This window comes from Monodelphis domestica, chromosome 2 (genome assembly GCF_027887165.1).
Source record: "Monodelphis domestica isolate mMonDom1 chromosome 2, mMonDom1.pri, whole genome shotgun sequence".
Classification (NCBI taxonomy): Eukaryota; Metazoa; Chordata; class Mammalia; order Didelphimorphia; family Didelphidae; genus Monodelphis; species Monodelphis domestica.
In genome coordinates, this window is record NC_077228.1 from 330,489,216 (window position 1) to 330,507,442 (window position 18,227).

An 18,227-nucleotide genomic window follows, 5' to 3' on the forward strand; every position below is an offset into this window, starting at 1 on the left:
CTCTTGGTACACCCTTTCTTAGTGATCCTGTCAATTCCTAATGGTTTAATTTACCATCTTCCTACACATTACTCCCAGGTTTACATATCTAGTCTCAGTCTGTTTCCTAAACTCATCTTGAATCCTTAACTTCCATCTTCAAGTTTGTTCCTATAAACAAACTCAGCTCATTCAAAACAGTTCATCATTTCATATTTTGCACCAAATGTGTTGAGGACTACTAATTAGGTTCTAATTGATTCAATTCTGATTACAATTTTCACTTGTTTATTTTGTTTTCATAGCAAAACCCAAGAAAACATTGACAGTTCCTCGGTCTTAATTTGTTGTATGGAGAAACTAAAAGTTTTGACTAAGCCAACCCCAAATGAATATTTTTCCATTGAGGAGAAGCTAATTGATGCTTAAAGATGTGGCTAAATGTATAACATTGATCAAATACTATGAATCATATTTAAATGTGGTTCAGTCAGATGTATTCTAATTTTAAAATCCTATGTCTAAATCTTTTGACATTCAAAAGTCCCCAGAGGCATTTCTGAGAGATGCTTATTGCTAATACTACTGTTAAAAATCAGTTCTTTACTGACAGTCTATGTGCCCTGGCAAAGTGTGGGTAGGAAATAAAAATACAAACAATAAAAAGATAGGGATAGTTTAGTTCCATTTCTAATTAATTGGACTTAGTCATATTTATATTTGGAAAAATCTGTGGTAATTTTTTTTTATTTTCCTGGATTGTCCTTCTTCAAAATATTATAATACAAATAATTAATGAGGTTTATACTTGGGTACTTGGATCAAGTAATCCTATAAAGGACTACTTTAATGCTTCGTGAAAACTGTCCCATATAATATCATTGAAAGAATGATCTGTTAATTGAGAAAATTGTTGATAGTACTAATTATATGATACGAAGTGGTGGTAATTACTGCTCTATAAAAAAGATGCCTTATAATAGGCAGATTGATATGGAAATCACTGATCCTATAATGTTGTTGAATTTTACACGTTATTTTTGGTGTTATACCTATACTAGACTAAGAGCTTCATGATCATGCCTATCTTTTAACTTTCCATCTTTGCTTCTAGTACTTAGCACAGTGCTCTTCACACAGAAAGTGCTTATTAAATGTTTGCATTGAATAGTAAAAAGTCTTTTTTTGTTTAGCTATGTTCGCTTTTAATTAATATCTTTCCCAGTTTTAGATCTGATTTTATTTATGTGCAATCTAAAGAGAGAGTGACTCATTTTAAAGACTTAGCTACTTATATATTTTCTTGAATGAGTAATCATTTCAGGATCATGTAACAATAAGACTGAAGATTTTATGAGAGAAAATATCTAATTTGTTTGTGGGGTATTGAAATGTCTCAAAGCAAAAACATGTAAAAAAGTTATATTCTGTGAAGAGAGGACTGAAAATCTGTACATCTTTTCCAAATGCTCATTAAAATTACCTGATATACCTCTTACTTTCATCCTGTAAAGGATAATTTTAGTGTTGTGACCTAAATTATATTAATTATTGGTCACCATGGATATCCCAAATAATAAAATACAAATACCCAAGTCATTCTGAAATTTTATGGTGACTCAATTAATATAGTGGAAAGAAATTAAGAAGAAGGGAGAAGGAAAGGGTGTAAGAGTTTCTCCTGCCTCTCTTGTACCGGGCGGGAAGATTAGGGGATCTAGAAAGTAAGGGTTTGGAATGTGAAAGAGGAAGGAATCAGCCTGAACTCCAAGAGGACTCAGCCAAGATGCCTGAACCTGAATTAGCTCAAGGGAAAATTCACTGCCAAAACCCAGACAAATAGCTGCCACCATGCCAAGATATTAGAACACTTAGCATGCTGCCAGCCAGAGATGCCATTTGCCTTATATAGATGGTTTTATGTCACTTTCCTGCCTCTCATATATACCAATGATAGCCTAGCTTGACTTAGGACAGCCCAGGGGTCTGTCTGCTCTTTCTGTACATGTCTGTTGAAGGCCATTTTCTCAGATAATTGAATCTTTGAGTATCTTGGAGACATTCCTGATCTTGTTAAACTAAGTAGGCTAGAGAAATATAGAGTCCCCAAGACTTGATTCTGTTAAACCAAGTATCTCCATTGTTACTAATCAGGAAATAGCTAAATCAGATCTTCTAAAGTACAGTCTGAGTAGGGTGGATTAGTTTTAAAATTCACAAACCAAAAGGGGAGCTTGTAGTGAGGGACACTTTAAAATGCTTCATCACCTACACTTCCCATAAAGAGACAGCTGTACCTGTGTCTCTCAGCTAGAAGAATGGAAAAGGCCAAGAATGTTACATTATAACAGTGAGGGTGCTGCTAGTAAAACCTTCCAAGCTAGATTTCTCTTCTGGAAGGAAAAATGAAAACAAAAACAAAAAAGCAAAAAACAACAAAAAACAAAAGTGTATAGCTTTCTTTGTCGCTATAGCCTCTGTTTACCTATACATGCAATTAATACAAATGCCTCATTTTACATAGGAGTAAATTACAGTCAGTGATAAGTGAATTTCCTGAAATCTTTCAGTTAGTTGTAAAGGACAGGAGGAAAAGAGAGAGTATTGAGGAAGAGTGGGGAAAGGAAGGAGACCAGGGAGAAGGAAACAGGAGAGGGCAGGATGGGACAGACAAGAGGAAAGGGAATTCTTTAAGAACTATGTGTCAGGCACTGTTCCTTTAAGAGCTTGGAATTTAAAAAAAATTTACAAAATTATTTCCATCAAATGAGTTACAAAAGAAAAAGACACAACAAGTACTTCTTCTATTCTATATTGAAGACTAGGACTGTCTCAAGAACATGTGGGGAATGGTGTCAGACAAAGTGATTAGCACTTCTGCCATCCAAATGGGTAAAAAAGAGGGCTGAACATTAGTTTCTGGAAGTACAAGAAAATTTAATGTGAAATTACCAGGAATGGAAATGTAGCATAATTCATTCCTTTTAAAGAGTCTATCCTCAAGTGAAAAATGACAAGCTACAAGCTTAATAAAATATCACCTTACATGTAGGGAGTTCTCTTTCAGAGAACTGTTGTAAACTTTTAGGCCATTCATCTTCTTCATAGACTTTCTATATCCTTTGAAGATAGATAGGGGAGCTATCATTTATTCCTATTTTCACCAAGATTGAAAATGAAAAAAACAGATTGAGATTCTAGGTGAAGATACAGTATTAAAAACCAGGTCTATCATTTTCTGGTACTCTACCCCCTAAGAATGTGTATATATTTTAACCCCCAAATTATATGTCTCTGTCATACATGTGTGTAAATTTATATGTATGCATGTGTGTTGTGTTTATCTTTAAATACATATATATGTCATGTGTACACTAGAAGCCAATTACATATGAGTCACCAATAAAATAGTACATATAGATATATGTATGTATATAATATCTGTGTACATATATGCTTCTTTCTGACATGTGAAAGACATATTTTCTTTATTTACAAACATAAAGAACTGGAAGTCAAAGAATGTTATGAATTTGCTGAGATTATGTGCATATACACATATACAAATATATTTATAAAGATATCTAGGTATACCTACATAAGTTGTGCATGTCTGTATATATACAAAAATAGGCTGAATACACATAAATACCATCTACTAGAAGAAATGATAGTGATATGTATATTTTATATATGGACATACATGTACATGTTTGTACATATACATGTATAGATAGATTAGATAAAGATAGATAGATTAGATAGATAGATCAATAGTCTCTTCCAGTAGATTTATATTTTTCCTACTTTCTTCCAGGATTATTTATGATATGTGCATATACATACATATATATATATATATTATATATTGAGAGAGAGAGAGAGAGAGAGAGATGTGTGTGATGTTTGTGTGCATATGTAATGATGTGAGGGAGAAAAAGAGAGCATTTTTTGTATGCTCAAACTAAATCTGAGCATCAATTTGATATTTGACATCATATTTAGAAGCATAAAAGCAATGCATTAAGAATTTCAATATTTCCAAATTATAACATTTGTTTAAAATTAAACAAAAATAAATCTTATTCTCAGATTTCATTTACTATAAGCCAAGTTAAATAGTTGGTTAATACTTATAGGGATTAAAGCAAAAATAAATCTTATGATAACAGAGTCAGGCTCAAACATTATATTTATATGTTTATTATATGTGTGTGTATGTAGTGAGCAGGATGACAAGGCAGGATAGATTAATCATATGAGTTCCAGTGGTGGAGCCAAGATAGAGGTGTAACTAGAGCAGCATCTCCGTTTCACCATCAAAATCCTCTCTGACCAAGATTAAAATATCACCATGAATATATACAAGAGTAAAAGAACCAACAAGGAGACAGAGTGAAACAACCTTCAAGAAAAGGAAAACCTAAAAGATAGGCAGAGACCATCTGGGGAACTGAGGTGAGAGAAGAGCAGAGCCAGCAAGAGGCTTTAGCAAGGAGTAAAGAGAAAGCCAAGAGCAAAACACAACCCCCACCACATGTCCCCCACATCTACTCTCACAGGTCCCAAACTCAAGCTCAAGCTAACATTCAGAAACTGAGAAACGTACTGGTCAAATCACACTCCTTGAAATTTCAATCCTGTGGTGAAGTCTGGAGTCCCAGCCTAAAGCAATCTGGCCTGTTGGGGGCTGATCTGTGTGGGCCCAGAGAGAAGTCAGGAATCCCAGTCTGGTTTTGGGATGAAGATATAATCCATGGTTTGGGGTGAGGACACAATTCATAAGGAAGCCACCCTTCAAGGTCTTTTGGCCCAAAATTAAGAGAAGAACTCCAGGACAGGGAAATCAAGGATGTGCCTGAATGAATCAATAACACAGTAAAACCAAAAACTTAAACTTAAGCCTGAGACTAGAATTTGATCAGCCCCTAACCTGACCAAATTCAGAGTGAGATCAAAAGCTTACACCCAAGACTGAGGAAAGTCTTTAAGCTATCAGCATCTCAAGGATCAATTGAATCAGCAGGGAGAGTGGGATCTCAGATCTCTCAGCCCTCAGCTCATCTGGTAAACTAGTAACAACCTAGAAAATAATCTGAAAATAGCATCAAGGAAGGACTAAAGTTTAAGAGGGTATCCCAATTTCACAGAAAATAGAGCCTACCTATAATTAGATAGGAAAAAATGAGGAAACAATAAAAAAGCACCTAACTCTAAAGAATTTTTATAGAGACAAGGAGCAAGGTAAAAACATAGAAAGGGATAGTAAAAGCAAAGGAAACACAGCCAAGTACAAAAGAAAAGCATGGATTGGATACAAATTCTGGAAGAGTTCAAAAAAGACTTCAAAAACCAATTAAGAAAGAGAAATTCCATTTAAAGTCACTCTAGACAATATAAAATACTTAGGAATCTATCTGCCGAGACAAACACAGGAATTATATGAACAAAACTACAAAACACTCTCCACACAATTAAAACTAGATCTGAACAACTGGAAAAACATCAATTGTTCATGGTTAGGACAAGCTAACATAATAAAAATGACAATCCTACCCAAATTAATTTACTTATTTAGTGCCATAACCACTGAACTACCAAAAAACAGTTTTACTGAATCAGGAAAAAAATAAAATATAATAAAGTTCATTTGGAAGAATGAAAGATCAAGGATATCCAGGGAAATCATGAAAAAAAATTGTAAAGGAAGGTGGCCTTTCAGTACCAGATCTCAAACTATACTATAAAGGAGTGGTCATCAAAACAATATGATACTGGCTAAGAGACAGAAAGGAGAATCCATAGAAAAGACTTGGGGTAAGAGAACTCAGCAAGGAAGTCTATGATAAGCCCAAAGATCCCAGCTTTTGGGACCAAAATCCACTATTTGATAAAAACTGCTGGGAAAATTGGAAGACAGTATGGGAGAGATTAGGTTTGGATCAACATCTCATACCCTACACCAAGATAAACTCAGAATGGGTGAATGATTTGAATATAAAGAAGGAAACTATAAGTAAATTAGGTGAACACAGAATAGTATACATGTCAGATCCTTAGGAAAGGAAAGATTTGAAAACCAAGGAAGACCTAGAAAAAAAATCGCAAAATGTAAAATAAATAATTTTCATTACATCAAATTAAAAAGTTTTCGTACAAACAAAACCAATGCAACCAAAATTAGAAGGGAAGCAATAAATTGGGAAACAATCTTCATAACAAAAACCTCTGACAAGGGTCTAATTACTCAAATTTATAAAGAGCTAATTCAATTGTATAAAAATAATCAAGCCATTCTCCAGTTGTTAAATAGGTAAGGGACATGAATAGGCAATTTTCTGTTAAAGAATCAAAACTATTAATTAGTACATGAAAAAGTGTTCTAATTGACAAATGGGCAAGGGACATGAATAGGCAGTTTTCAGATAAAGAAATCAAAACTATTAATAGGCACATGAGAAAGTGTTCTACCTCTTTTCTAATAAGAGAGATGCAAATTAAAACAACTCTGAGGTATCACCTCACACCTAGCAGATTGGCTAACATGACAGCAATGGAAAGTAATGAATGCTGGAAGGGGATGTGGCAAAGTAGGGACACTAATCCACTGCTGGTGGGGTTGTGAATTGATCCAACCATTCTGGAGGGCAATTTGGAACTATGCCCAAAGGGCCATAAAAGAATGTCTGCCCTGTGACCCAGCCATAGCACTGCTAGGCTTGTACCCAAAAGAGATTATAAGGAAAAAGACTTGTACAAGAATATTCATAGCAGCGCTCTTTGTGGTGGCCAAAAATTGGAAAACGAGGGGATGCCCTTCAATTGGGGAATGGCTGAACAAATTGTGGTATATGTTGGTGATAGAATACTATTGTGCTAAAAGGAATAATAAAGTGGAGGAATTCCATGGAGACTGGAACAACCTCCAGGAAGTGATGCAGAACGAAAGGAGCAGAACCAGGAAAACGTAGTACAGAGACTGACACACTGTGTTACAATTGAACATAATGGACTTCTCCATTAGTGTCAATGCAATGTCCCTGAACAATCTGCAGGGATCTAGGAGAAAAAACACTATCCAAAAGCAGAGGACAAATTGTGGAAGTAAAAACACCAAGGAAAACCAACTGCTAGACTACAGAGGTTGAGGGGATATGACTGAGGAGAGACTCTAAATGAACACTCTGGTGCAAATACCAACAACATGGAAATGGGTTCGAATCAAGAACACTTGTGATACCCAGTGGAATCACGTGTCAGCTATGGGATAGGTGGGGGTTGGGGGAGGGGGAGAAAATGATCTTTGTCTCCAATGAATAATGCTCAGAAATGACCAAATAAAATAATGTTTAAAAAAGAAAGTGTTCTAAATCTCTTATAATCAGAGAGATGCAAATCAAAACAACTCTGAGGTATCACCTCACCCCTAGCATATTGGCTATCATGACTGCAAAGGAAAGTAATGAATGCTGGAGGGGATGTGGCAAAGATGGAACATTAATGCATTGCTGGTGGAGTTGTGAACTGATCCAACCATTCTGGAGGGCAATTTGGAACTATGCCCAAAGGGCACTAAAAGACTGTCTGACCTTTCATCCAGCCATAGCCCTGCTGGGATTGTACCCCAAAGAGATAATAAGGAAAATGACATATACAAGAATATTCATAGCTGCTCTCTTTGTGATGCAAAAAATTGGAAAAATGAGGGGATGCCCTTCGATTGGGGAATGGCTGAACAAATTGTGATATATGTTGGTGATGGAATACTGTTTTGCTCAAAGGAATAATAAGTTGGAGGAATTCCAAGGGATTTGGAATGACCTCCAGGAATTGATGCAGAGTGAAAGGAATAGATCCAGGAGAACATTATACACAGAGACTGATATACTGTGTTAAAATCGAATGTAATGGCAATGCAGTGATCCTGAACAACTTGGAGGGATCTACCAGAAATAACACTATCCACATTCAGAGGGAAAACTGTGGGAGTAGAAACACTGAAAAAAAACAACTGCTTGATTAAATGGGTTGAGGAGAATATGATTGGGAATACAGACTCTAAATAAACATCCTAGTGCAAACATCAACAACATGGAAATAGGTTTTGATCAAGGACACATATAATGCTAAGTGGAATTGCATGTCAGCTACAGGAAGGTGGGGGGAGGGAAGGGAGTGAAAGAATATGATTCTTGTAACCAAGGAATAATGTTCTAAATTGACTAAATAAATGAAATAATTTTAAAAAACCAATTAAGAGAAATAAAGGAAAAATAGGGAAGAGAAATGTAAGTGATGCAAGGAGAAAGGAAAATGATGCAAGAAGAAAAGGGCCAATTGAAAAAAGAGAATCAAAAACTGACAGAGGAAAACCATGTCTTAAAAATCAAAATTGACCATCTTGAAACTAATGATTTCATGAGAAATCAAGAAACAATAAAGAAGAATCAAAGGAACAAACAAACAAAAAAGGAAAACATGAAATATCTTACTGAAAAACTGAACTAGAAAATAGATCTAAGAGAGACAATTTGAGAAATACTGGACTACCTGAAAGCCATGATCAAGAAAAAAACCTTGGATATCATATTACAAGAAATTATCAAAGATAATTGCCCAGAGATCCTCAAACAAGAAAGTTAAATTAAAATTGAAAGAATTCACAGATCGTCTCCAAAAAAGATCCTCAAATGACAACTTTCAGGAATGTAATAGTTAAATTCAAGAGACACCAAGCGAAGGAAAAAAAATACTTCAAACAGCCAGAAAGAAACCATTCAAATAAAATGAAGCTACAATCAGGATCACACAGGACCTAGCCGCTTCTATGTTATAGGATTGAAAGGCATGGAACATGATATTCAGGAAGGCAAAAGATTTGGGTTTACAACCTTAAAATTGAGATTTGAACTCTGGATTTCAATCCCCACAAGTCCTTGCTTCACTTCCCCAAAATGCTTTGTAATCTCACAGAATTCTGAGGTGGGTGAGATCCAGAAGGTATTTAAGCTGATTACAAAGGCTTTTGAAGGCTCTTTTGGACTTCCGTTTTGGGGCAGACGTGTCTCTTTCCATAATGTAGGTGAGGTCTTGTCTAGGCCTCTGGCCTAGGCACGTGTTTTTTCTTACTTGTATATTCTTAAATTCTCAATCTTTAATAAACCTCATAAAATATAATACTCCTTGCAGAGAGAAACTAATTTCTACCTGCCTCAGTCTCCCCTAAATTTTAATATTTACAGTTGGCGACCTAATGGAAAAAAAAAACTCTCTATCTTCTGATTTAATCTTTAATAACTAGTGCCTAGAATTTTTTTTAAGCCAGTTTCTCCAAGATGCCTTTTTAGAAAACTATCTTGATCAGCTCCTGCCTGCAGCCCTCTCCAGATCCTGCTTCTGCTCCTGGCCTCTCACCTGGTGCCCAAGCTCCAGGCCCTGCCCACCCCTCGGACTTTCTCTAACTCACCTGGACCACCTGATTCAACCAAGATTGCAATCACCTTGTGACCTGCCTGCCCAACAAACCCAGTTCCTTGGAGCAGATCACTCAGGACTCATTTCTATCAGCTGGTAACAAAACGGGGGGTGGGGGGCGGTATTGGCTCCACATGGGCTTCCTGGGCTCCACGTGGACTGGGGCAGGAGGAGGTATCAGAGCAGGGGAGAGAGAAAAGGGAGAGGAGAAGAAACATACTTTTCAAACAGAAACTTAAAAACAATGGTCTGCTTAAAAGGATACCTTTTGACTGTTCTGGTAATTTCATTGATTTCACCTTCGTGCCAGAAGAAAGATTCAACCCAAAGATTCAACTTTGGGGAGGCAAATGGGTGGCTCAGCGAACTGATAGCCAGGCCTAAAGACATGGGGTCCTGGGTTAAAATCTGGCCTCATATACTTCCCAGCTGTGTGGCCCCGAGCAGATCACTCAGACCCCATTGCTTAGCCCTTACCACTCTGCCTTCAGACAATAGGCATCTAAATGGATAATTAATAATTAAAAAAAAAACACACCCATGGAACTTTGAAGAGACTAAAGGCTATATTCTAAGGCATTTCAGACTCCAATGGTTTATAAAAAATTTCTGTATTTCAATTGCATTTCCTGATTGTTCTGTTTAAGGTATAACTTTGTGATTTTAAATTCATATATTACTGGATTCGATATTCTGTTACACTGAAGGTTGATTGAATTTATTTTGAATGTACTGAGTTTTAAAATTCTGTTGCTTTTCCCCTATAACTATTGAACAAATATTATTGTAATTAAGCCCATATGAAAAAAAAACAGCCTTTTCTATTTTGCCTTTGTAAAATTGTCATAGAGATAGATGGACTTCTTCATAACTGGTTATAATTGTATAACAACCTTGGAAAAATTTAATGTGCTAAATACCTCAAATGATTTTAAGGGTTTTTTTAATATGATTTTTGTAATTTTTTTTAACAATCTCTGGTTATTTTTGCCTGCCCCTACCACGAGGTAAGGCCCATTCTAGTAGCTGAAGTGAAATACATTTTATAAACCCCAACCTTCCCACATGTGAATGGAAGTTGGGCAGTTAATCTCAGGGCATTTGTACCCCTAAAAAGCCTCCAAGAAAAAGGAGCACCCCTTTATTTATACTCTTCAGTTCACTATTTTACTTGCACCAGAATTATATATAGATTTCTTGATTATGTTCTTAACCCAAGATGAGTTTTACTTTGTTTAAAAAATATGTTTAAATACCAAGGTTGAAAGATTGCTATGTTTGTAAAAATTGTGACAAATGTCCATCAATTCATAGGCTTTTAAATGTCATACAACTTATGTGAAATGTGAAAGTGTGTTTGTTTGATATTGTAATTAATTGGGCTATTGAGAATTTTGGGGATTTTGATAACTACATATTTGTAGTACTGTATTTTTAAAAATGAAAAAATTGTTAACCTTGTTCAATTCATTTGCCTTCCACTCACAGTGATCATGGCCAGATATTAAGAGGAAATGGATCTCATTTTTGGTGAGAAAGTCTTGTAATCTTTATTTTCTTAGCTGACATAGAGTGTCAATGATTATAAGCTATATTTTTAAATTTTTTAGAAGCTCTTTTATTATTATATTTTTCTTGCATGTGCAATAATATACTATTTGTTTTTTCTCTTATTTTATATTTCAAGCACATGTCACCAGCATTAAGATTTTCTTTAACTTTTTGACTTTTCAGTACTATAAGTTTGAAATACATTTGTCAGAGAATGCCCAAAAAGGCTTGTGACTATAAAAATGATGCCACTGATTATTTAAATGTTATGGGACTTTGCTTAATAATTCTGTCTGATTCCAGGACAAGATATACACACAAGAGCCATTGCACAGAGCCAAAGAAAGGCCAATCCAGGATGGACTGATGCACTTCTCGGCCAATACAAAGGTCTTGAACCTAGTGTGAAGACTCGAGGTTACTGTGTTTATCATTGCTAGACATAGGCTTTCCTTGTGTCCACACTCACTCTGAAGATAATCACAGATGAGTATCCCCAATCTTGGCTCCTACTTGGATTCTATAATCTGGTCCCTTTACTTTTCTGCCTCTCATAGTGTGGCAACTTTCTGTAGTCCTGGCTACTGACTGGGTAAATGCATCATTGCTTAGATAATTTTAATTGGGCCCTGATTCAAGGACCTGTTATAGATTTATTTTTCTTTTACTTGGAATTTTTACACATAAGACTTTGATAGTCTATATTTTCTTCCAGTTTTTATTTGGATTTTTCTGATATCTTTTTAATATCTCTTGCCAATTTATTTACATACCTCAGCCATGCATCCCTAAGTGATTCTGTATTTTTAATCACCCTCTTAACAGGTGGAATGTAAAAAAATATCATTATTTAAATTGCAAAGTTAAAATTCCTTTTGAGAAGAATTTTAGGTAAAGAAGATGATACCTCTCTGAATCCAGAACTGAACTGTTGGAGAATCCACCATGAAGAAGCCTCCAGACCACAAGTTGCATAAAATTGAACTTTGGGTGTGGTTGATTGAACATTTATTTGTATGTATGCTTTCATGCCAAAGGGGACTGCCCCCTAACTGGCTTTCTGTCAATGCGTCCAGCAATTACTGGTTTTGTTCTTTTTTTTTCTCTTATCCTCAAATTATTGTAATCTTTAAATTGATTATGTTTTTATGATCCTTTGGGGAAGGACTTCTTCCTAGAGGATCAAACGGAGGAATGTAAAATTGAGATTTGAACTCTGGACTTCAATCCCCACAAGTCTTTGCTCCACTTCCCCAAAATGCTTTGTAATCTCACGGAATGCTGAGGTGGGCAAGATCGAGAAGGTATTTAAGCTGATTACAAAGGCTTTTGAAGGCTCTTTTGGACTTCCGTTTTGGGGCAGACGTGTCTCTTTCCATAATGTAGGTGAGGTCTTGTCTAGGCCTCTGGCCTAGGCACGTGTTTTTTCTTACTTGTATATTCTTAAATTCTCAACCTTTAATAAACCTCATAAAATATAATACTCCTTGCAGAGAGAAACTAATTTCTACCTGCCTGTAAACCTCAAAATTTCTTAGACTTATAAATGTTGGAAATTTCACCATTGGGAAATTTCATACTTGAAAAATTTCCTATTGATAGTGGGTCTTGACTATTGGAATGTGAACCCCATTGGCATGGGAGGTTCCTTCTCCTCCCTTCTTAAGATTACTTTAGGACAGAAATCTTTTGCTGAACAATGGAAAGGACTTTGACCTATGCTTAAGCATAGAACAGGAATTTCTTTGAGTCATGATTGATTTTAGAATTGATACAATGGAGATACTTGGAATCAATCTCCACCCTATTCAGTCCTAACAGGATTGAGTAAGGGCTGCAGCCTAGATCAAAATTTAATTATTCCAATCTCTACCCTACTCAGGTTAACAGGATTTAGAAAGGGCTGTAGCAAAGGATCAAAGATTTAATTATTTGAAAATATGACCTTCAACAGACATGTGCAAAGCCAGAGACCTCTGGGCGGTCCTGGGTTAAGCTAGAGCCTCCATTGGCACAGGGAAATTGATGGACAGGTGATTGGTAGATGTGAGGACTGAGGGGAGGGAACTTGGATGTTTTCCTTAAGGATAGGGGGGTCTGAAGACTCGAGGGTGGAGGAGTTTGTCAGAGTGGTTGCGGTGTGCTCTGAGAAGCTTGCGCTGAAGGAAGCTGAAGGTGGGGGCCCTGGAGACTGTTTCTCCATTTTTGGTCACGTGAGTAATAGGGACTGATCTCCTTTCATTGCCCCAGCTATCTAAGGGCTTGGGCCTTTTGGCCCAGCCTAAACAGAAGGAGTATTTAAGCCCTATTCCCTTCTCTCCCCTTTCTCTCTCCCTCTATCTCTCTATCTCTAATTCCTTTCTTCCTCCTGTTTGTAATTAAAACTCCATAAAAGGTTGACGGCTGACTTGAGTTTTCATTAAGGAATTACATAGCTGAATTCCTTGGCGACCTTAAATTAATATATATCAGTCTTTTAAAAGTGATTTCCTTGTCACATGCCTCAGTCTCCTCTAAATTTTAACTGTTTCACAACCCAGAGTCACCTATTCAGCAAAAGTGAGCATATTCTTTTAGGGGGGGAATTGGTCATTCAATAAGATAGAGGATTTCCAAGCATTTCTGAGGAATAAGCTAGACCTAAACAAAAAAAAAATTGAAGTCCAAATATGAGACACAAGAGAAACCCACAAAGGTAAATAAGAAAGAGAAAATTTAAGGGACTCATTAGTCTAAGCATACTTCCCCCCAGAACCCCCAAATGATAGAGGTATTAAACTGTATTAGTATAGAATCCAGATTTTTACTCTACCAAAGATAGTGTACATCCTGTTCTAGATCTTGATAGAAAGACATAAGGGAAGAGTTTCTAATCTTTCTTGATAAAGTATTTCATTACAAGTATTCAATGCTAATGAAACTACAGATCTAGATATTGTTATTAAGGTACTGTATAAGTTTGCAGAGAGAAGTGGCATGAGACCAGCAAGAAGATTCTGGAACTCTGAAGGAGGGTTTCGCTGGGACCAAAGCTATTAGCTATGTCTCTCTGCAGGTGGTAACTACAAATTTCCTTGGGGTCTAATCCCGTCCTTTTCTGCTTTCTGTTTTGCTGGCTGTGTTTCATTGAGGCAGTTCCTGGTGAACCTGATCCATCTTGTGAAGCTTAACTTTAACTCTCCCCTGATTGTGAAAATGAAATTAATTAACTTTCCCCTGATTGTGAATATTAAATTAAGTCCCTTCCCATTTTTAGATCTAATCACCCAAGGTATAAACATCCCACTTAATCATTTAGAGGAAGGTCTATGACCCACGTGTGCAAAAGTGGACAAATCAGGATCAAATTGATTGCCCCTAAGCAATCCTAAAACAAAGCTTCAACTGTGATTGGTAGATGTAAAATTAGGGGAAGGCACAGGAAGTGACACGAAAGAAAGTATCTTTAAAAGGGAGTTACAACTTCCTGAATGGAGTTCAACTTGGACTTTGACTTATTCTGGGGTTCTGAGTTTGAGTTGGAGACTGAAGAAGAATCTGCTAACTGGTCCTGAGACCCTGTACCTGGTAAGACTGTCCTTGAATCTCTTCCTTTGGACTGGCACGTGATGAGTAAAAAGACTGACTACTTTCCTGGATTTTCTTAAGAGATTAGCCTCAGGAAAGACCTATCTCTTGAGAGAGACTTCCCCAGTTCCTCAGCTTTGCAGAGGCTTCTCCAGCTAAGGACTAAGTCTCCCTGTCTGGGTTGAGCCAGGGACCAGAAGTAAATTACTTAGTGTTTAGGCTAGATATTTTATCCTATCCTCTCTCTGATTTCCTTACTTCATTCTTTTTATATTTTGTAAATAAATATCTTTGGAATTAATTAAATTCCTGGTGACCTTATTCTTAAATAATCCAGTCCAACATTTTCATAAATTAACCCTTTTTCCACCCTTATAATCTGCAGTGATCGAGAGATCAGGTCTAGATCTTTTTTGGATCTAAGACCTTCCTTGGCCCTAGCAAAGTCTTATGTACACCCTTTCCTTAAATCTGACTAAGGAGGGTTTAGTTGAAGGTTTTAATTAAGATCAGGGACTGAAGATTTAGAGACTTAGGGAGTATTAGAGTATGAAATTCACACAGAAGAGATCTCTATGAAGAGATATTTACATCTCGTGGGGTTAGGTAGATTGACCTTAATTTAGATCATTCCAAATCCCCTTTTCATCTTCCCTTGTTTATTAAATACAACAAACTGTACCTGTTATATAGTAGTCTGTGTTTATTATCTCAGAACAGGTTCAGCCTGGACTGGGCCTGTCAGCCACAGATAAACTTCCCAAAGTTTATTCTTCTGATATTGGCCTTGCATTGTAACATCTAATCTGATCCTCAAAACCCTATCCTGTTACAAGGGAATCACTTTATTTATTTATTTCAAAATACACACAAAACAAGGTGTGTGTGAATATATATATTATGTGTGCCAAGATTATATATATCCTTAGGGCTGGACTTGAGATTTCATCAGTAGAAGGAGCTACCAGTGAAGCTTACTTTTTGCCAGTAAAGTCATTTTCTCTATAGTTTATACTCTAAAAAGTCATCTGGGACACTGGCGCCTCACTTGACTTGCTAAAATTGACACAGGATGAATCAGAAGATCTTGAACCCCATATTTTCTAATACCATACTCAACTCTCTCTTCACTCTGCCAAACAGTTTCTCCTAGTCACACCTCTATTAACTTTCATGGCTAATAGGTATTACATAATTCCCAAAAGAATTTGCAAATGTGTACATCTTTTTTAATATAGGATAGAGGGAGGCCGGTAAAAATGATTGAAATTTCAAGGTCTCACTTCCCCTTAATGTCAGAACATTAGTCACTTAATTTCTCCTTGTTCATTTCTTCTTATGTACACATATTCAAATATATATTGGCTTGCCCTGGGTCACATTTCCCATATGTTTCAAAGGAGGGAATTGAACTCAGGACAAAGGATAATTCTTAGTTATCTCAGTGTTGAAAGTAAGCCTCAAGATCATTTATATATCTGATAATCATAAATAGGAACACCTGTATAAAAAAAAAAAAAACCTTTCCCTTGTATTAAAACTAACACACCTAATTTTTTTATGTGCATCTTTTTTTTTTTTTAGATTGGGATGTGGAAGAAATTAGGATGGATTTTTCTTACCTTCCTCCACCCCAGAGTTATTAATGGCTGCCTTAAAGAATAAACATATGGAAGCCATATATACTCTTCCATGGCTTCCCAGATAGATCAGAGTAGACTCAGGGGAGTTCATGAACAATATTCCAAAATATACTCTTTTTTTGAAGGGGATGGAGGGAATATTGCTTTAACAGAGTGTTCTTCAAATCTAGTCTTCTAATCAGAAAATTGAACTTCTTAGGGGTTCATTAATCTCAAGAATTTTCTTGTAAGTAACCTCAAGTTCAAGAGCTCAGAGATCTTGTCTTCTAGGAAAAGAAGAGGAGATTGTAAGAAGTAAGAGACAGAAAAAAAAAAATCTTCATGTGGCCTCTAAAAACTAGATGACCATTAAAGGGTTCAATCTAGAAAATAAGAGATCAGATAATATAACTGTTCCCTCCTACTATTAATGTCAATTCTTTGCACATTAAAGAACTAAGGGGAAGATATCCTATGTAGTAGTTCCAAGATGTGTTTGCCTTCTGAAGAGGAATCAAAATCACAGGGTTTTGGAAGGGTCTGTGTATGTAAGACTCTATAAGAGAGGATTCATTGATTCATTTAGTGTTTCTCTACTATTCAGTTCCCTCCCAGTTCTGCCACTTAATTTCCCTGACTACCCTGAAACTCATTTCAGATGATACCTACTTGAGGAGATCTTTCTCAGTTCCCTTAGCTGTGAATCCCTTCGCCTCTCAATTTACCATCTATCTACTCTATACATGTCTTGCTCATATCTAATATATCAATCTAGTTATTTATATATTTTCTCTCATTAGCATGTAAATCCCTTCATGGCATAGAGTAGAGTTTTTTTGTTTGTTTGTTTGTTTGCATGTTTATTTGCTCTCTCATTTTGTGTGTGTGTGTTTGAGTAAGTCTAACACTTAGCACAGTGCTTAATATAGAGTAAGCATTTAATAAATGCTTATTGCCTTTTAGTTCTTTTGGGGAACATCTCCACACCATAGAATGGCATGGATTTGGAAGGACTTAAGGACTCTAATTTAAAAATAGAACTCAAAGTAGAAAAGTAGAATGGTGTTGATTATTTGTGGTGTTTTGTGAGTCCTTTGCATCTTAAAAAAAAATTATGGGGTGAAATAAAGGCTGTCCTACACTAAAGAAGGTTGGTTACCTTTATTGTTTGTATAAGAACTAGGGACACTACTGCTCATATTTATGGAAGTCAGAGCTACAACTCTGTATAGCACTATACATGTAGAAACCAAGACTAAATATTTAAATATAACTACTCAGATTTTTTTGAATTAACTCTGGTTGAAATCATAATAATTTTTTTAAAAAATGTCATTTTGCAATTATCTCCAAGACTGGACCCAGTCTGTATGATCTCAGAACTTGAGGGATCTTGGACCCTGGGTTCAGATGTCGATCTCTAGCTTTGGATCAAGAGATATGAATTTCTAGAGATAGAAAGAGAATTATAGATATAAATATGTATACCAACTTATATATAAATATATATCAACCTGTATATATGGAGTCAATTTATATAATTTAAATATTATAAAAAGCAATACAATATTGACCTACTTACATAATGATAATGTTTTTCTCTCTCCAAAATCAAGGAAAATATATCTGTTTCAAGAATGAAATTGATTAGTATGAGTTTAAAGACTATATTTGACATTTCTTAGTCTTTTGAAGCAGAATGATAATGTGTTTCAATTTCTATCACAGCGTGAGAAACATTTAAGAAAATAATTATGGCAGGTACAGGCAGAGGAGAAAGATATGTCTTCTACATATCACCAGAAATGCTTTTGACAGTTTTTATTTACCTATTTATTAGCCTTTTTTAAAGTTAGAGATTATATCTATCATTGATGCTCTGCCATGTCAATTCAATGTATTGTTGATTCACTCAGTAGATCTTTCTCAAAACTGAAATTGACATTTTAAATGTGAGCCCAAATGAGAATGGGGTTCAGAAAGCAGATAAAAGGACTGGAAATATAGAGACTCCATCTTCTATTATATCTTTCT